Source organism: Suncus etruscus, chromosome 5 (genome assembly GCF_024139225.1).
Source record: "Suncus etruscus isolate mSunEtr1 chromosome 5, mSunEtr1.pri.cur, whole genome shotgun sequence".
Classification (NCBI taxonomy): Eukaryota; Metazoa; Chordata; class Mammalia; order Eulipotyphla; family Soricidae; genus Suncus; species Suncus etruscus.
Window position 1 is genome coordinate 117,092,663 of NC_064852.1, and position 21,486 is coordinate 117,114,148.

Consider the following 21,486-nt stretch of genomic DNA (forward strand, 5'->3'; position numbering starts at 1 on the left):
CTACCAAAGGAAATAGGGATCTGGGACTTACACATTTTGACTCATAGGCTTATTTTTTTTAATTATTTTTTAAAATAAAAAGCACATATGATTTGGTAACTCTGAAGGTACATTCAATTAAAAATGGAATCTATAGTGCCAAGTAATGGAGGGTGAAAGGAATGATCAAAGAAAGTGATTTAAGCTGAGTTCTCAAGGTCAAATGCAATCCAATGCAAACCACTGTGCTGGTGTTTTATAGTCCCAGGTGGGTATTAAGAGACACATTTTCATATATAACTTATTTGCTTTCTGTTCAAATGATTATGCCTAAATTAAAATAACCATAAAGATAAGAAACCTGGCATTAATTTAGTTGGTTTATTTCTAAACCACTTCTGTTGCCTATTTACAGTTCTTTTCTAGCCAAACAAAATTAAAATATTTTCTCATTCAGTCATATCCTAATTTCCAATGAATGTAACAAAATCTGTTTCTGCCATCTTCCTTTCTGAAAACCTTATGTTTTGTGTTTTCACCTTCAGTATTGTGGTACTATTTCTTACTTTAGTATTGCTGTGGTGAGACATAGGATTAGCTAAAATTGAGTTTAAACACTGAATCTAGCCTATGATCTGCTGCAGCAGATTCTCTGAATCCTTGTGTTACATTGGCCAACCTGTACCCATAATTCAATTGAAGATTGAATCACTCACAAGAAGTGATTCACAGAGCTAAGGTGTGTGAAGAGACCATCCACAAGCATTTAAAAAAATACCCATTTTCTTATTTTTCCATTTTCTTTGAATGGCACTGCACACAGGGATGATAAGTATCCCAAATTTGGGTTTGACTCCCATACTAGGCCACTACCAGTACTTATAACCTGAAACTTATTTCCCATCTTGAATTTTTATCTCTGTGTGTGAGTGTGTGTGTGTGTGTGTGTGTGTGTGAGAGAGAGAGAGACAGAGAGAGAGAGACAGAGAGACAGAGAGACAGAGACAGAGGGAGACAGAGAGAGAGAAAGAGATAGCAGGGGTCTCAAACTCAATTTACTTGCGAGCCGCAGGAGGCAAAGTCGGTGTGATCGTTGAGTGCAAAGTCAGTAGTAAGCCTTGAAGATTGGGGGGTGTGACCCAAACAACTAAAACAAAACAAAACAAAAAAAGATTCCTCTAGGGCAGGGCCACAAAATGTTGTACGGAGGGCCGCGAATTTGAGACCCCTGGATTAGGGTTTCTAATGATGTGTTGTTTCATTCTACCAATATTTCAACTTCATCAAGGCTGAGTTTTTATAATACTGGATTGATTTCTTTGGGGGCCTCAGCTTGGGCCAGAGGTGTGCCCTGGCTGGGTGGTAGTAGGTAGGACACATAGGAGCAAGGCTTCCTGTTCTCCTCTAGCCTTCTTCAAGCATGGTCTCACTCCGTGGCTCTTTAACTAAGAGGCAGCTTCTCAGAGAGTTTTGTGAAGAAAAGAAGCCCTGGCCCTAACTTCTCCCCCTACCATCCCAGCCTGAGTCAGAGTCCAGGGAGAGTCTCAGCAGCAATGTGTTGTGGGGCTATTATTGTCTTTAACGGTCTCCAGATGTTTCTGGTGTAGTACTGAGTGAGGCAGGAACCTTGGTCTAGCAGAAAGTGCTCTGGCTCCTACTCTCTAGGGCTCATTCCTTCAAGTGACTCCCAAAAATTCAGCTGATAGATGTATAGAAAAAGGGCAAAACAAAACACAGTGTCTGGCACATAATATGATCCTCACCATGTGGAAGTGAAAGCATATGGGGAAAATTTGGTGTTCCTCAATTCTAGAGGTAAAACAAGACATGGTAGAGCTGTCCCAGCAGTTCTGACACTGAACTTGAGCTTTCCTATCTTGCCCAGACTGTGCCTCTGTTTGCTGCAACAGCACCTCTTCTTAGTTACTTAGTTACTCTCTCAGTTACTGGCTGAGAATGAGGATTTCTGGATCCAGGATCAGTTGGTTAGTGATGAAACTGAGTTCAAGTCCCAAGCCTGCATGTGGCCTGCCCTGTGCTCTCTCCTTGTCAGATAACCTGATGCAGAATGACCCTGCCATTACTCCCATTGATTTTTACCCAGTAGTTAAACTGCAAGCAATCGATCTATCAATAAGAGAATGATGCACAAACAGGCATATTTGCATGGCACCACTTCAAGAGGTGCCTGTTTCTGGGGCTTTCCATGTCCATAAACATAAGTTCTGCAGGTCCCTTTTTGTCCCCCATTTTTGGAGAATGGTAAATCAGAGTTTTCAGCAACCCCACATCTCAAGTTGGTGCCAAGAGTTCTCATTTGGGTTCATTTGAAATGCAAGGTAAGGAAAGCCAAGTTGGGTGCCAAAGGAAACTTAAAAGCTGAACATTTTCACTTCCCAACTAAGCGGAGTAAAATCAAAGCAGGCAGAACATCTGCTCCCTCCTGTGCTCCCATCATGCAGTTCACAGAAATGAAAAAAACTAAACAAACAAACAAACAAAAAAAAACCCTGAGAAATCAGTTCTCCACTGATTCAAGTCTGGTAACTCAGTCAATAGAGATCTACTGGCTGACTGATAAAACATCACCAGGATCATTTTGAGTCTTAGCATAAGATAAGACATTTTCTAGTTACTATAGACTTGCCAGTCACCCGAAGGTTATCTTAGAGAGTTAGAGAGCAGTCTAGTGAACTGCCCCCTTTGGAATGTCTCAGCTACAATGCATTCTCGAGATACCAGATATTTAAATAGTTGATAATGTTGTCAGCCTGATACACTTATCTCAGGCAGTAACTTTAAAACTGCACCACAAAACCCTGTAGTTCTTCTCCTCCCTCCTTCCATGCCATCCCCACTCCAAAAGCACACACTGGCCCTTGTGGTTGCAGGCTTTCCTCTCCCACATGCAGCTGGCTGCTGTCTACCTTAGTCTCTGGCTCAAGTCTCCACTTGGATCTTCAGTTACTTGGTCTTTCTAGGCTTGAGATTCACCTGATGACTAAAAGCCAAGGGTGTGAGCTGGCATTCCAACTCATATTTGTGGCTGCCCCAAACCTCCTGTGAAGTCTTCTAAGAAAATATCATATCTTCACTGTAGAGGAAGCAGAGGTCAGGCCCTTGGAGCAGTGCAAACTTAAATGTCTGCCCACTCCTCTGGATGGAGTCAGAGCTATGGTTTAATCATGCCAGTTGGTGTTGATAGTATTTAATGAGGCATCATTTGACATTTACCTTGTAGTCTCTACAAATATTTATTTAAGGGCTACCACATGCTGGTCGCTGTTCCGCACTGGGATACACCAACATGGAACTTGGCCCCGCTCCCACTTGTAGTCGTGATTTCTGTGACATTACAATTATTATTATTATCTCTCCAACTCCTCCATTATTTCTCAGATTCAAAGACTCTTTTCTTTCAGCCTGACCTTCAGGATTGGATACCAGGAATCCATCATAAGTTTTTGCCTCTAGTCTCTCTCTTTCTCCTTCTTTTCCTCTGCCTTTCTCTCTGTGTGTCTTTCTCATTCTCTCTCACTCTTTCTCTCTTTCTGTCTGTCTGTCTGTCTGTCTGTCTTTCTCTCTCTCTCCATTTTACACCTAGGCCTTTAAATACCACATTAAGCCAATGACTTCCAAGTCTGTATTTTCAGATTGGACTCCTGTAATCACAAGCCTATGTTTCAGCTTGATTTTCAGATCTATCCATTTGGTGGTCTCATAGATACCTTAATCTCAAAACATTCAAACCTTATACTTAGGAGCTTCCTCACAAAGCCTCAGCATTCCCCCCTCTCAGTCTTTGTGCCAGTGAACAGACACTCCTTCCCTCACCCACCGGAGAGAGGTCCCTTTGTCACAGCTCAAATCTGACCAGAAGCAACTTTCTTTTGATTCCACCTCCTAGAAGATTTTGAGGTTTATTCCCTCTATTCTCCCAGAGGGGCCCTGCTCTTGGTGAAATGTCCCACTGGTCTTCTAGAACCTAGAGCATGTCCACATTATTCCTGATTTTGTCCATAGCCAATTGAATTTCACACAGTTTTCTAAGCAATTTGAAATGTTACGTCGTATTTTATCACTTTGATGCACCAAATAACCTGATCGATGCCTTATATTTATTTATTGATCCATATTCAAATTCTTAGGATGATTACAAAATATGTACAGGTCTGGTTCCCATATACTCTTCCAGGTGAATCTCTAGCCATAGGCTACCATCAACCAATATTGTAGCTGCTGGAATCATATACCCACTTAGCATATTACCATTTAATCCTGCTTTTCATTCTGGTAGGTTAAGTCCCTCTGTCTTGAATGCCTTTCCCCTTTTACTTACCAGGAAAACCCACTTTGAGGGATTCTGCCACTTTGTCTTAAATTGTTCCTAAATTTCTCAAACTAATGGAGCCTTTGAATAAGTGTTTCTTAAGCTCCCAAAGGGTTTTGCAGTCACACTACTTTCTACATTGCATTAATTTTTTCCTTCTTCTGGACTAACAGCAGGTAGCAATGTCTCACTTATTTTTTACTCTTTCTGTCTCAAGCATCTAGTATTCAATATTTGTTGAATAAATAAGAATATTAATCCTTGGATGAAAAAGTTTAAAGAGAAAGTAAACTTACAAAACCTTATTTTCAATATGTAAAAGGAAGACCAAAGAACGTAAGTGTTTATCTTGCAGAGATTGTTGGCACATGGCCATTGTGATGACCATGAAGTTGAGGAAGGGGAAAGCTTTTAGTTAGATATTTTTTCAGCCTGAAGGTCCATTTTCTTTAACTGCGAAGGACCATGGCAAGGTTTTACTTAAACAGTGCTTCACTCACTTGCAATTTTGCTTAATCTTAATGGACTTGACGAGTGTCTGGTCTCCCCACCACCTCCTGCCATAAAAATGAATAATCGTCCCCAAATAAATGAAAGATGAGAAAGCTAAAAATAAATGTAGAAACTAGGAGAAACTATTAATGAAGATCAAAGAGGTCTGTGTATCTAATGGATTTCGCTGACTGATTTGGAAGATGGGTTAATAAAGATGTTAATAGTAACTCCCCGGGAGCTTTCAGCCGTGCTCCAGAAGTGCCGTAATGAGTCCAACCTTGGTTCATCGATTCCCTGAACTGCCTGGCTTCATTAGCTGGAGGAAGCGTGGGTGGGGGTTGGGGGAAACTGCTGGAGTCCCAGGGCAGGGACGCCACTCAGATTACATTCCAGAAACATGTCGCCAAGTGCACAGCTTCTAAAAGTAAAAGCAAGTTTGAGTGAAAGGACATAATCATGTGGAAACAGACTTGGAAAAATGTGAGTAGCCAGTCCGCCGTCTCGGGCATTGTTCTATTACCAAAACATTCTTGTTGTCCCTTCATCATTGGAAGGTAAAGTGGAATAAATACCACCAGTGAGGACCACCTTGAAGTCCCACAGCCTTGAATCGTCAAGGTCACCTCCTCACTGATTAGGCAGGACACAACTTGCTAAACTCAGCAATCTCGTTTATAAAGTAGAGGTGAGAATCTTATTCTTATCTGATAGGGCTGCTGTTAAAGCAAAGTTCAATTCCAAAACAGAAAGAGCCTACCTCATAGTGAGTTCTAAATAAACAGTTGTTATTCTACCAGCAAGGTGAGTAACAGGAGTAATAACTTACATGCATTCCTTTGGCAAAGCAGGCAGACAAGGATTATTAGAATCCTAGATGGTGTAATTAGAAGGAGAACCCCAGTTTTTCTTCTCTTTTCTAATCATTGATCTTATTAATAAATACCTACTAACAACTACGTGCTAGTCAGTGAACAGGCAGAAAATATTAGAAAGAGTCAAAATGATCAGGTTACCTTCGTAGACAGTCTGCACACTTTCCTTCCTCTACCATTTGCTTTGGACAAAAAGTTAATGGTGAGCAAATGAATTACATAATGCTGGTTGGGATTTAGTGGTCCTGCCAGAACCCTTATGATGTAGCCTATGGATATCAAAGGTTCTCAGAGTGCATGGGTATTGCACAGGAGTTCAGGTGGAGAAGAAGAATAAAATATTTACAAGGAAAAACTGTAACAGATGAAAGCCTGGCATGGGTCTAAGTCTGAAAGCCATGATTTAACTCTTAAGAGTTGAATAACTAGACTCTGCTGGGCCCCTTAAGCTCGGCAGACATTTTGGGGCTTCCCCCGCTTGCTTCAACCTGGGAACTTTGATCTTCTCTGGCATTCATCCCCTGACAGCTTGCCTCAGCTGAGGTGAGTCTATCTGGGCCAGAGTTGAGGCTAAAGCTCAATGCTGGGCCCCTTAGGCTCGGCAGACATTTTGGAGCTTCCCCAGCTTGCTTCAACCTGAGAACTTTGATCTTCTCCAGCATTAATCCCCTGAGGGTTTGCCTCAGCTGAGATGTGTCTTTCTCAGCGGGAGTTGTAGATAAGACTTGTAGATAAGACGGACTCTGCTGGGCCCCTTAAGCTTGGCAGACATTTTGGGGCTTCCTCTGGCTTGCTTCAACCTGGGAACTTTGATCTTCTCTGGCATTCATCCTCTGACAGCTTGCCTCCGCTGAGGTGAGTCTTTTCGGGCCAGAGTTGTGGATAAAGCTGACTCTGCTGGCCCCCTTAAGTCCACCTATAAGGGTCGAAGCAGAGGAGCGTGGCTGCTCCACTTGGCTTCGCAGCCGCACACTCCACCTAGCCAATGAATACCACCACAATATGTAGAAAAACCCACAGCATAAGCATGACAATGGGGAAACTACGCAGAACAACATCAGCCATAGAGAATGAAGATGGAAACTCTGATGACCCAACAATGGCCAACCACCTAAGCAGTCTTTCAGAAATGGAGTTTAGAGAAAAAATATGGAGGATGCTCACAGAACTCAAAGAAAGTATAGATCAGAACACTAATAAAAATCAAGAGAATATGAAGATAGAAATCAGAAAACTCCAAACTGAAATATCAGGTCAAATAACAGGTCTGAAAAACTCAGTAGACAAATTGAAGAACATAATGGATAAGCTTTCCAACAGGTTAAAAGCAGCTGAGGATAGAATTAGTGCACTGGAAGATGTGATGCATAACAACTTTACAGCAGAAGAGATTGGAAAAAAACCTTAAATCAAATGATCAGACAATGGAAAAATTACTCAAAGAATATGAGCAGATGAAAATAGAAGTCTTTGATAAGCTCAACAGAAACAACTTTAGAATCATTGGAGTTCCAGAGACCCAAAAAGAAAATCTCCAGGAAGAATCAACAGTCAAGAACATCATGACAGAGAAACTACCAGAGCTAAAGAAAACATGTGACCAAATCCTGCATGCCTGAAGAGTACCAGCTAAAAAAGATCCCAGGAGAAACACTCCAAGACACATCCTAGTCACAATGATGAATCCCACAGATAGAGATAGAATACTGGAAGCAGCAAGATCAAAAAGGGAAATTACATTCCAGGAATCTTCCTTGAAATTTACAGTAGATCTGTCACCAGAAACACTCAAGGCCAGAGGCAATGGTGGGATGTAGTGACAAAACTCAATGAAATAAATGCTTCACCAAGAATACTGCACCCAGCAAAACTCACTTTCAGGTTTGAAGGAAGTATACATGGCTTCACAGATAAACAACAGCTCAAAAACTTTACAGACTCAAAACCAGCCTTAAAAGAAAAACTGAAAGATCTATTCTAAAGACAAGACAGAACAAAAAACACACCAAATTTCTACACAAAGATGGCAATAAATCCCATGACAATGATTTCTCTCAATGTCAATGGACTAAATGCACCTGTTAAGAGGCACAGAGTGGCGAAATGGATCAAAAAAACTGAAGCCAACCTTCTGCTGCCTACAAGAAACACACCTGAATAGTCAGAATAAACATAGACTCAAAATCAAAGGCTGGAGAAAAATCATTCAAGCAAACAACACCCTTAAAAAAGTGGGGGTGGCCATACTAATATCAGGTGACACAAACTTTATACCCAGAAAAGTTGTAAGGGACAAAGATGGATATTATGTACTAATCAAAGGATATGTACAGCAGGAAGAAATCACTCTCCTAAATATATACGCACCCAATGAGGGACCAGCAAAGTATTTAATACAATTGTTGACAAATCTGAAAGAGGATATTAATAATAACACAATAATTGTGGGAGACCTCAACACAGGCTTGTCAACACTTGATAGGTCAACCAAATTGAAACCCAACAAAAATATACTAGACCTGAAAAGAGAAATGGAATATGGGACACTCCATCCTCAGAAACCTGGATACACATTCTTTTCCAACGTACACAGGTCATTCTCCAGGATAGATCACATGCTGGCACATAAAACATACCTCCATAAAATCAAGAAGATAGAAATTTTGCAGGCTACCTTTGCTGACCACAAGGCTCTGAAGTTAGATGTGAACTACAAAGAAACACAGAAGAAAAAATTTAACACCTGGAAATTAAGCAGTCTACTACTGAAGAACCAGTGGGTCCGAGATGAAATCAAAAATTTCCTGGAGAAAAACGACAATGAAAACACAAACTATCAGAACCTAGGGATACAGCAAAAGTGGTACTGAGAGGAAAATTTATAGCTTTGCAAACACACATCAGGAAGGAAGAAGGAGCATACATGAATAACTCAATGACACAGCTTATAAAATTAGAAAATGATCAACAAAAGAAACTAAAAATAGGGAGACAGAAGGAAATAACAAAGCTGAGAGAAGAAATCAATGAAATGGAAACCCAAAAAACAATCCGAAAGATCAATAAAAGAAGTTGGTTCTTTGAAAAATATAAACAAGATTGATAGACCATTGGCAAAATTCACAAAACAAAAGAGAGAGAAAACTTGACAATGCATATTAGAAATGAAAAGGAGGAGATCACTACAGATACTGCAGAGATTCAAAGGGTATTCAGAGAATACTTTGAGAAACTCTATGCCACTAAATATGAGAACCTAGACGAAATGGATAAATTTTTGAACTCATATAACCTTCCACTGTTGAATAAAGAAGATGTAGCATATCTAAACACCCCCATCACTATTGAGGAAATTAAAACCATAATCAAAAATTTGCCCAAAAACAAAAGCCCAGGCCCTGATGGATTCACAAATGAATTCTTTCAAACCTTTCAAGAGGAACTACTACCAATCCTAGCCAGGCTCTTTTATGAAATCGAAAAAACAGGAACACTTCCAAATAGCTTTTATGAAGCCAACATCACTTTAATACCAAAACCAGATAGAGATGCTGCCAAAAAAGAAAATTACAGACCAATATCCCTGATGAACACAGATGCAAAGATCCTCAACAAAATCCTGGCGAACAGGATCCAGTGCCTCATCAAGAAGATCATTCACTTTGATAAAGTAGGTTTCATCCCAGGAATGCAAGGATGGTTTAACATCCATAAATCTATCAACATAATACACAACATAAACAACAAGAAAAATAAAAATCACATGGTCATATCAATAGACGCAGAAAAAGCATTTGATAAGATTCAACACCCATTCTTGATGAAAATTCTCAGCAAGATAGGAATAAAAAGAACCTTTCTCAATATAGTTAAGGCCATCTACTACAAGCCAGTGGCAAATATTATCCTCAATGGAGAAAAACTAAAAGCCTTTTCTCTAAATTCTAGTACAAGACAAGGCTGTCCTCTCTCACCACTCCTATTCAACACAGTACTGGAAGTACTTGCTATAGCGATTAGGCAAGAAAAAGATATCAAGGGAATCCAGATAGGAAAGGAAGAAGTCAAGCTCTCACTGTTTGCAGATGACATGATACTCTACTTAGAAAACCCTGGGGCCTGGGGGGAGAGGGGGAGAAATTCCTCCCTAGGCATGCAAAAACTACAGAGGCACAGCTGGGCTCAGAGCACTCCGCATGCCAGGATTTCTGGGTCTTTGACTGGTATGTTGGGGGCTCTGGGCAGGACAGCTGGCCACAGGCCCCCTGGGCTGACCACCTAGTCCAGGGGACCAAGGTCCCCCCAAACCTGGTGGGTCTTCAAGACCACGCCTGGTTAATTGGGCCCTGGGGGGAGGGGGGGAGAAATTCCTCCCTAGGCATCCAAAAACTACAGAACCGCGCAGGGGCGCGTACTTCATGTATTCAGAATATTCCTTATTCTTATGTTATGTTTTGCATATACAGAATATTCATTTTGTATTCTGCCCTTTCCCACACCCATACAAAGCTCTTTTTTACTCCTTAACTCTCTAACCCCCTCTCAAACATCACTAACCTACATTACTCTTTTTAACTTCAGTAGTGTACAATCCTAATCACAGTCCAAAGCTGTGCATTGTGTGTGACAACCCCAAACTGTTTCAAGATACATAAAATGGACACGTATTTCTTTAGAATATTTTGTGGTTTTTTTCGGACAGGTATAATTCTTACTAAATTTTGTCTTATACAGTGATGATTCTAACCACTTTTTACCACTTTTTATCTTCTCTTTTTGAGCTGTTTAACAAGGAATTTTGGTGGAAGAGTCCCCCAGTTTAATGCTTATGATTGAACCATGTCATGGGAATCATTGGAATTGTTCTTATGGCCCCCATATGCGCCAATAACACCACGTGGCATTGCTTCTTATTTGCATAGGCACATTAAAATGGGAAAATACTATACATACAAATAAGATCCTATTTAATAGAGATTGGAACACACAAATCTTGTAGTGCAGAGGGACCTTACAACCTGAACATTGACATACGACCTGGCACAGACCTCAGAAGAAAGGGCATAATCCATTCTCCCCTGAACCAGGGAAGCCATCCACAAAACATCCAGGCTGGTCTATAACATCACCTGGAAGCAATCCTCTACCATGGAAGACCTACACTGCTCAGACTTTGACCTGCTCAAAAGAGACTTCCCTTAACACTGAGAAGACTTAACAACGACAACGACCTGCTTACAGGACAGGGCTCCCTGCATTGCCCTTTGATTGTGAGGTGAAAGGAGAGGATGCTCCACATCCTGACTTCAATGTAAGATATGCAGATTCCAGGATCTTTAATACAGAAACATGATACCAACAACAGAGACTGTGTGAAAAATAAAAGTGTGTTGGCACTACAGACAATGTATTGGATTGGACGATCTAGCTTGCCTGAAGCCTAGACTTGGTCTTGTGCCAGGAAACTTCAGGGGTCGGGTCTCTTTGTACTTAGGCCAAGGTTATTTCTTTCCATGTCCCTCATATTTTGGTGGGCCTATGCAAACAACAATTGCCACTCTAACACCATTTTTACTGTGCTCCTTTGACTCTAATCCTTAAAAAGAACTCACTTAAAATTTGAGGTTAATGTAAGCTAATATGCATGTATATGAAAATGTAAGAAAATACTATGCCTGTAATGTTTAAGGAGTTACGTAAATTTTATGGCTTCAGATTGCTTTGTGTACTGTTAAGAAATATTATGTGTTACAATCTGGGGACTTGAGGGACAAAGTAATTGTACATGGATTCTGTCTTATTTATCTTAATGTTCTTTGGCTGAAATTTCAAAGTTAAGATATCAGCAAGGGGACTTCTGAGAATTATGTTATGGGTGATGGTCCTTCCACTGTAACTTTACCTTGTCCTCTTTCTTTGCACCCTTGTTCTCATAATTAAAAATTAAAAAAAAAGAAAAGAAAAAGAAAACCCTAAAGACTCTACCAAAAAGCTTCTAGAAATAATAAATTCATATAGCAAAGTGGCAGGCTACATAATTAACACACAAAAATCAATGGCCTTTTTATACACTAATAATGATAGGGAAGAATTGGACATTAAGAGAACGATCCCATTCACATTAGTGCCACACAAACTCAAATATCTTGGAGTCAACCTGACTAAAGATGTGAAGGATCTATACAAAGAAAACTATAAAACACTGCTTCAAGAAATGAGAGGACACATGCTCATGGATTGGCAGGATCAACATAATTAAAATGGCAATACTTCCAAAAGCATTGTACAGATTTAAAGCGATTCTTCTAAAGATACCCATGACATTCTTCAAAGAAGTGGATCAAACACTTCTGAAATTCATTTGGAACAATAAACAACCTCGAATAGCTAAAGCACTCCTTGGGAAAAGGAATATGGGAGGCATTACTTTCCCCAATTTTAAGCTGTATTACAAAGCAATAGTTATAAAAACAGCATGGTATTGGAATAAAGACAGACCCTCAGATCAGTGGTATAGGCTTGAGTATTCAGAGAATGTTCCTCAGACATATAACCACCTAGTTTTTGATAAAGGAGCAAGAAATCCTAAATGGAGCAAGGAAAGCCTATTCAACAAGTGGTGTTGGCACAACTGGTTAGCCACTTGCAAAAAAGCAAACTCAGACCCCCAGCTAACACCATGTACAAAGGTAAAATCCAAATTGATTAAAGACCTTGATATCAGATCTGAAACTTTAAGGTATATAGAACAACATGTAGGTGAAACACTACAGGACAGGGGTCCTCAAACTTTTTAAACAGGGGGCCAGTTCCCTGTCCTTCAGACTGTTGGAGGGCCAGATTATAGTAAAAACAAAACTTATGATCAAATTTCTATGCAACTGCATATATCTTATTTAGAAGTGAAGAAACAAAATGGGAATAAATACAATATGTGGCCCGTGGGCCGTAGTTTGAAGACCCCTGCTCCAGGACATTGAGACTAGAGGCATCTTTAAGGAGGAGACAGCACTGTCCAAACAAGTGGAAGCAGAGATAAACAGATGGGACTATATTAAGCTGAGAAGCTTCTGCATCTCAAAGAAGATAGTGCCCAGAATACAAAGGCCATCCACTGAGTGGGAGAAATTATTCACCCAATACTCATCAGACAAAGGACTAATATCCAAAATTTACAAGGTACTGACAGAACTATACAAGAAAAAAACAACTAACCCCATTAAAAAATGGGGAGAAGAAATGAACAGACACTTTGAAAAAGAAGAAAGGCAAATGGCCAAAAGGCACATGAAAAGATGCTCAACATCACTAATCATCAGGGAGATGCAAATCAAAACTACTATGAGGTACCAGTTCATGCCACTGAGATTGGCACACATCACAAAAAAGGAAAACAAGCAGTGCTGGCGGGGATGTGGAGAGAAAGGAACTCTTTTTCACTGCTGGTGGTGCCGTCTAGTACAATCTTTATGGAAAGCGATATGGAGGGAGATTCCTTCACAGACTGGAAATTGAGCTTTCATACGATCCAGCTATACCACTCCTAGGAATATACCCTAGGAACACAAAAATACAATACAAAAATCCCTTCTTTACACCTATATTCATTGCAGCACTATTTACAATAGCCAGACTCTGGAAACAACCAAGATGCCCTTCAACAGATGAGTGGCTAAAGAAACTGTGGTATATATACACAATGGAATACTATGCAGCCGTCAGGAAAGATGAAGCCATGAAATTTTCCTATACATGGATGTACATGGAATCTATTATGCTGAGTGAAGTAAGTCAGAGGGAGAGAGAAAGATGCAGAATGGTTTCACTCATCTATGGGTTTTAAGAAAAATGAAAGACATTTTTTTTTTAACTTTTACAGAAAGGCCCAAGTTTATTGCTGTTCCCTTCCCCCAAAAGGAAGGCAAAGAGCAGGGCAGAGAAAAATACATGGTTTAAACTAAGTTTCCTCACAGGTGGAGTGAGTACAGGGGTTAAGGTACTTTCTTTGGAAGCAAAGACTCTCTTTTAATCCCTAGCACCAGATGGTACTACAAGAATCCCTATAGTGTAATCCCAGAGCACACAAACACTACCCCTCTCCCCCTCCAGCACTGATAGGATGACCAGGTTATCCCTGGCTCTGCAGGATCCTAGAAGTACCTCATCCTTAGGTCCTTGCATTGAATAGTGAGCTAGTTGACTGAGAATTACCAGTAGGACCTCTAGACCTCGCCTAGGCATTGCTTGGGAAACATGTCCCACCCCACTCCTACAAAAGAGAAAATTTACTAGCAGCTACAATAAAAAAAATTTTTAAGCCTAAAATTTAGATATTTTATTTTACTTAACACATATAGTTAAATTATTTTTAACATATAATGGACATAAATTTGGGAGGATAGGCCTGGTATGGTAGTGCTCTGGGGCTGTTTCTGACTTGCTCAGGAGTGGCCCCTGACAGTGATCAGGGAACTGATATGATTCTGGGATCAAACCAAGGTCGCAGTAAAACAAATACTCACTAGCTCTCTGGCCCTATGGTAATGAAATATTTTACTCTTTCTTAACAAATCAACTGTGAATCTTACATGGCAATTTACTTTTTGGATTGTTTGGTTCGGTTTTGGGTTCTGCACTCGGGAATTATTCTTGGCAGGGTTAGGGGACCATATGGGATGCTGAGGATCAAACTGTGGCTGGTCTTGTGTAAGGCAAATGCCCTGCCCGCTGTGCTATCACTCTAGACCAGGGTTGGCGAACAGGATTTTCACCCTCATGCAAAATGCAATATGTGTTTATATATTATTGTTAAAATTATATGCTTTTGTGTGAGTGTTTGTCTGTTTTGGCAGGTCACTGTGTGGTGTGGCTCTCTGACTCACAGTTTAAAATTTTGGCTCTTTGTGTTGAACTTGTTCACCACTCCTGCTCTAGACCCTCACATGGCAGTTTGCTAATGAAAGACATTTTTAACAGTATCTCAGAGACAAGAGAGATGAGGGCTGGTAGGTGCAGCTCATGACATGAAGCTCATCACATAGAGTGATGAGTGAAGTTGGAGAGATGACTACACTGAAAACCATCATAACAATGTGAATGAATGAGAGAAGTAGAAAGCCTGTCTCGAGTACAGGTGGGGGGGGTGGGGAGGAGGGAAATCTGGGAAATTGGTGGTGGGGATGTTGTACTGGTGAAGGGGGGTGTTCTTTACATGATGTAATCATACAACTATAATCATATTTGTAATCATGGTGTTTAAATAAAGATAATTATAAAGAAAAAGAGTTGAATAACTAAGGCAGGATTTAAACCCAAGCAGGAAAACCCAGTAAGGGTCTAAGGAGGTGTGTCTGGCATCTATCTCAAGGGAGCCAAACATCAAGGCACAGCATCAATTCTCACACTCGACTGTTAAGAAGTCCAGATCTTGGCAAATCACTGTGTTGATTTGCCACCTAATGGGAAAAAAACAAGCGGAACTCTCTCTTCTTGGGTATCTACTAAAGTTATGCCTTGTTTGGGGTAATGGATATTAATATCCTGTGGTGCTCACTTCAGAGTATATACAACATAGCCAATCTTTATGCTGTACTGCCAAATATATATATAAAGTGAGCAGTATGGCAGTTGTGACTCCATAATTTAATTTATTCTCATAGTATCTCCTTGAACAATGTGAAAGACACACACAGTGTAGTCTCCAGAAGTAGAACACTTTTGGCTGTCAATTGATCTATTAAGGAACTATCTACTTCATTGGGTTTAATTAGGGAGACTCCAACCATCAATGGAGCCTGGCAGGTAGTGGAAAGGATGAGTAATTATAAATGCTTGTAGATGCTTCCCCAAGGGCCCCAGAGAGGACAACCTAGGGTTTGGATTTGCCGTCACATAGATGAGTTCATGCTCATCTATAGTTAAACCTCTCCTGCCAGTATCTTTCCCGTTAGCTCAACTCAAAGATAACTCCCGCTGCTCACAGGCCAAATCACTGAGTGGAGGCAGATGCAGATTGAACATGGTGTTCGCAGCAAACACAGAAAGATATACTCAGAACCGCGTGGGCCTAAAGCATGGAGCTCTTTATCATTCCTCTTGAGAAAGAGTATTTTAGATTGTAATCATCATCTGTCCCGGGGTGGTGTCAGATGAAGTGCAGCTCTCGCCCTGGGTTTCAGGTTAAAGGAAAACGTGCCCAAGACTCCAGCTCTCTTGCTTTATGCATATCAACTATTCAATGCTAATATTCCACCCTCGTTATTTCTTGCTTCCACCTGGTGGTCAAAAGTTGACAAAGCAGGCCTAGCTTGCAAAGGGCCCGACGTCAGCAAGATGCCTTTGCTCTGCCTCTCCTTTGTAGTCCATCTGATTCTGAGTCCCTGCAGGGCTGTTAGTACCACTTTCCTGCCTTTTGATTTCCTCTACGTTCCTCCAGTGGAAAAGGCTTCCCATGTGCAGTTTTCTTTCCTGGGGCTGAAAGCATAGGGCTAATCTCTGCTGCTTTCCCTGCAGCTGAGCCCACGTCACAAATCAGGCATGATTTTCAGCAGCTATTTCTTTAAAAGTTGGAGGGCCTCGGTGGACACTATTCCCTGCTCAATGGGAACGAGCATCAAAGAGACGGGAATAAAATGCTTTGCACACACATCAGGAACTAATTGCCAATTTGGCAAATACATTGACTAATGTCATGCACTGTTATTTCTAAATCCTCTCCTGTCCTTGACCCCCAGTATCTAGATGTAAACTTGGAACCATTAGTGGAGAAGGATAAAGTCTGCTGGTGCCTCAAATGGAATTGAGAGGGATTTAAACTCAGTGCTTTTGAGTGTGCTGAAATGAGCCCAGCAGTCCACTAATGCTGGGATTCGAGCTCACACAGCATGAGTGCTTTCAAAAACCGTGTTTAAGGAAGCAAACAGAGCCACGACAGACCCTTTCAGGGGAGCAGAAAAGGAGTTGGATGAAACAATCAATGACAGATGAAAAACCACAACTGGGCCGCAATCATGTGGGCAGGGGTGGGGGGAGATTCTCTTTATCATGGGATCTTGGCGGCTAATGAGACCGTGACTGGACAACCTCCAGAGGAGTAAGGCCATCGTTTACTTTAGCTGAGAAATGTCTAAATATTTAGTCGATTCTCTTAAAAGCCTGACACAATTCTGTAGCCAACTGGTCTCTAAGGTATGATCTTATTAGTGCTGTATTGCACTTGAAAATAGTAGAAACTTAGAAAAGTAAAATCAAGATATTATCACCGAGAATATAAAAGCTAACTTTTTGTCCTCACAAAATGAATGAGTTTTGACATTGTCCAAACGAGTTTTGACATTGTTCATGAGCAATGCTTGGCCAGGATACTCTTTCCCCTAATCGATTCAAAAGGACACTCTTCTCACATGTGCAGAAAATGACCTACATGCATTGTCTTGAGGACAGAAGGAAAAGTTAAGTGGATCTTTAGAACTTGGTAAAAAAAATATATCTTTGTTCATACTACTGTCTTATATGAAGAGATTTGATGACTTTTTTTTTTTTTGAGTGGAGGTTGAGCCACATCTAGTGATGCTCTGCTCAGGGTCTCTAACCGGTGGTGTTTGGGTCCAGGTTGACCATGTCCTAGGCCAGCCTCTTAGTCCCTGCACTGTCTCTTTAACCTGTCCAAGCATATTTTTGCCAAGATCATATTTTATGTTCTAAGCTTAGGGGTTCCTCAGTATCACACAACCAGCATGTCCAGAGCTTGTATAAATTGAGGCTTTCATCCTTTTAGAATCTCGCCCAACACACATTCTCAATTACTGTTTCCTATGGATTTTTATTATTAAAGATAACCAAAATATCTCCCCTCCCTGCACCCCCTCCAGCCTGCCCCTGGATTCCCGCCAGTTTGATGAATGTGTCTTGTCTAATTGTGTGAAAGATGGCAGGCCCTTAGCAAGTGTGACCAGTTTATTGTTCAGCCAATCACAGGCATCTCAGTTAGCATGTGAAAAGGGGATGTGTTGGGGGGGGAGGGTGAGTGTTCTGGCAGCTGAGTCAAAGAAGGAGCATTTTGGGGGGTCACAGAGCAACACCCACTTCTTTGAGGGGATGTTACTATGCTCTACTAAACCTGTAAACCTCTTACTCAAAGCACTGTTTTTCTCCCTCCCTCTTGTTTCAAGGCAAATTTTTTCCCATGGTGCAAACCGGCCAGACACTGGCTACTCTGCAGATGGAGTTCACGTTCCAGGGTTTTTAATATTTCACTTTTATATTTCGGGTAGAGAATGATCCTGCTGAGAGTCTGGGAATCCGTGCTCGTCAGAACCCCCTCACTGACACTTGGATATATTGCTCTGAAAGCTATCCCAGGAGAAAAGATTAAACAACAACAAAAAAAAAGGACCTACTTTCAAAGCCTACTTTTCAATCTGCCCACATCAAAATAAGACAAGCGGCCCTTTGAAGCAGAGGACACAGAGTTCTCAACCAGCTAGCTGGAAATGGGGGGTGGGAGAGAAGGAAAAAAGAAAGAAGGGGGGAAAGAGGGAGGAAATAAAAGGAAAGAAGGAAGGGTAGAAGGAAAGTAAAGAAACATACAGCCCCTTTCACTTGCAACCCCCAAAAATAGATGAGGCACCTAGATAGCTGGGTCAGCAGAGGGTTTTTATCAGAGGGTTTTTATTTGTTTACTTGTTTTTATTTATTTATTTTTGCATAAAAGCCTGTAGGATCAGAAAATGCCTGATTGTCCTAGACACAGTGAGGAGCAGACAAAGCCTGGATATGACAGAGCGAGTAGACAGAGATGCCACTGGCTGGTTCTCTTAGTGTGTCTCTCTAGCTTCCTCCACATGCAGCTGCAGTTGAAGTCTATGGATTCTCCCCCCAACTTGGAATGAAAGGGAAGGAATGAGAATCTTAGGCAGCATGAGGTGAACAGTCCCTTCTGGGACAGGTACTGGCTCCCAGTACTCTCCTATTTCCTTAATCACTGTAGCTCAGTGCTTCTCAATTATTTTCTGTCATGCCCCCCTAGGAAGAAGAAAACATTTTTCATGCCCCCCCCGCACGAATGTAAATAGTATCTTTATTAAAAAAAAAACTTTAACCTGCAAAACAAAAATACATAAAAATAATTTGAGCTGATTTTTTTTTGAGCTGATTTTTTAATCAGAGGTTATATCTGGATTAATGGCTACAATGAGCACATTTTGCAATGCATAGCTTTTTGAAGCGGGGTTTGAAGCAGGACACAGCAACTCTCAGCTCGAGTCAGAAACACAGGGGCTTAGCTTTTTTTGACAGTGTTTGCCGAGGTCAAAAACACCCCCCTTTACCGAGCTTCGGGTCCCCCTGGAGGGGGGCGTGCCCCACTATTTGAGAAGCACTGCAGCTCAAGTGTGTGGAAGTGTGTGGAAGTGGCAGCAGCTGTTCTTGAGGGAAGACAGGGTTGTGGTAGCCCACTAGCTACAAGGAACTTCTGATTCCTGACATATCCCACAATTCAGAAGTAGGTGACACTGAATGCATAGTCCTTAGCACTGAGTCTGCAGCCTCACTGCATCCAAACCCTTCAATGATGAACTTTCAGATTGTCCAGCGAGGGACTGGAGAGATAGTACAGAGGGCAGAGTGTTTGCCTCACATGTGACTGAACCATGTGTAATCCCTGGCTCCTATATGATCCCCTGAGCTCCACCAAGAGTAATCCTTGAGTGAGGAGCCAAGTGTAAGTCCTGAGCACTGTCAGGGCCCCAAATCCAACCAAGCAAACAACAACAACAAAAAAAAAGTCCAGCAAATACTGGCTTAGCCATCTCCACTGTGGCTGAAATAACAGTTCTCTTCTGTAAGCTTTACCCAACCCACAGCTGCACACTGCCCAAGTCCACAGCAGCAGGGTTCAAAATGTGGGCCCCAGGAGAAAGGGGCACTGGTGAAAGAATATGGACAAATGAAAACAAAGCCAAGTTCTTAGAGATCCAAGAACATACTGAATCCATCTGTGTAGGCAGAACTTAAAACGGCCCCTGATGGATAGTAGATGCTTGAGAATGTTTCATTTACTTGAATTAAATGAAATATTCAGTATAAAAGCAAAGCCCAGTTTAAAAAAAAAAATCTTATGGATGCTGAGCCTGGAGACTCCTCTTTGTAGCTAAACTTTTGCACACTACTTTGAAACTACAGCAAAAGGACAAGTGTCATGCATTTCTCAGTTTCTTTGGAACCTAGTTGCTCTATTTACACTGCTTTATTGGAAGCAAGTTATCTTATTTAGTTCAGAAACCAGTGGGGAAGTATTTGGCCAACTCTCTATCATTATTGCTCTCACTAAGGTATTCTGTGTAAAGGATCACTGTGTGTTCCCTGAATGAACCTGAAACCTACACAGCTGAAGCTTGGCAGGACAGACCATGTGGGCCAAACTAGTTTGTATTGGCAACATCCAAGTTTTTTGCAACAGATCATCTATCATATTAGATTGGTACTTATATCTGTGTTAGAGTGACTGAGTCCCATGTTCATGGATATGGGGAAATCCATCTCTCAGGCAGGGGAAATAAAAGAGCGTCTGTCTAGTGCAGACAGATCCATGACCTTCACAAGAGACCAATTCTTCTCTCTAGTGCAGAAATAAAGGGAAAGGGGGCTCAAATAATCTATATGTCAGAAGTAGCATTTTTGTCAAATGATAGCCTCAACCAAAATAGTTAGAACTTGGAATGAGAGCAAGTCTAATGGGTAAGGGGTTTGCTTTGCATGCAACTGATCTGGGTTTGATCCCAACAATTGTATATGGTCTTCTGAATACCACCAGAAGTGATCCCTGAGCACAGATCCAGGAGGAAGCCTAAGCACTGCCAGGTATGACCCTCAAAACAAAACAGAAAGTAGAACAGATACATCTGTAACCATACAGCAATATAGCTTATCATCTTCAGAGTTGCTGAGATGACTTTACACTTGTTTTATCTTGTAATCAATAGCATTTCCATAATTCCGATCATCTCAAGGTGCCTGATCTCTAGGTATAGCTAGTTTTATTTTGCATTTTTTATTCCAATTTTATTGGTAAATAATTGATAAGCATAAAGTATGATAATTTGATTTACATATGGTAAATGATTACAAATATGTTGATTTCCTATTTATGTTACAATTGGAAGCTTATATTTTTTACCTAACTTCTTTCAATTTGCTATCAAAACCCTCATTCTATAATGTAACCCAAGTTTCATCTGTGTTCTATGTCTAGCTGTTTAAGCTAAGGAATTAGGTGATGGAGAAAAGATAGTCTTTAATTTTTTCTCTTTAATTCCCCTATAATTTTTCTTCCTTTTTTTACTTCCTTCCTTCCTTTTGTCTTCCTTTCTTCTTCCCTCTGTCTTCTCTTTTCTTCCCCTTTCTTTCATTCCTTTCATATTCTCCCTTCTCTTCACCCTTCCCTTCTTACTCCCTCTTTATTCCTCCCTCCCTCCCTCCCTCCCTCCCTCCCTTCCTTCCTTCCTTCCTTCCTTCTTTCCTTCCTTCCTTCCTTCCTTCCTTCCTTCCTTCCTTCCTTCCTTCCTTCCTTCCTTCCTTCCTTCCTTCCTCCTTCCTTTCTTCCTTTCTTCCCAATTCAAGGGCTCATACATATGAGGCAAGTGCTTTACTCATAAAATCATTCCAGGATAAATGGATACCAAAGGTAAAAACAACAATCACGCACAGTGTGACATTATTATCTCCTCTTTGATTCTGATAGCAAGAGTTCAGCTACCACATGACAAGGAGTGAGGTTGAGCCTTAGGTGTGGTAGTTCACTGCTTGTCTGTC

The 21,486-nt window shown here is 41.0% G+C and overlaps 2 protein-coding genes across 2 annotated transcripts in view; both read right to left on the minus strand.

Annotated features, from left to right (window-relative positions):
- NOP58 (NOP58 ribonucleoprotein) overlaps positions 1-21,486 on the minus strand; it is a 507,450-nt gene that overhangs the window by 455,265 nt on the left and 30,699 nt on the right. The window lies entirely within an intron of this gene.
- The window catches only part of CDK15 (cyclin dependent kinase 15), a 117,512-nt gene that overhangs the window by 16,430 nt on the left and 79,596 nt on the right, over positions 1-21,486 (minus strand). The window lies entirely within an intron of this gene.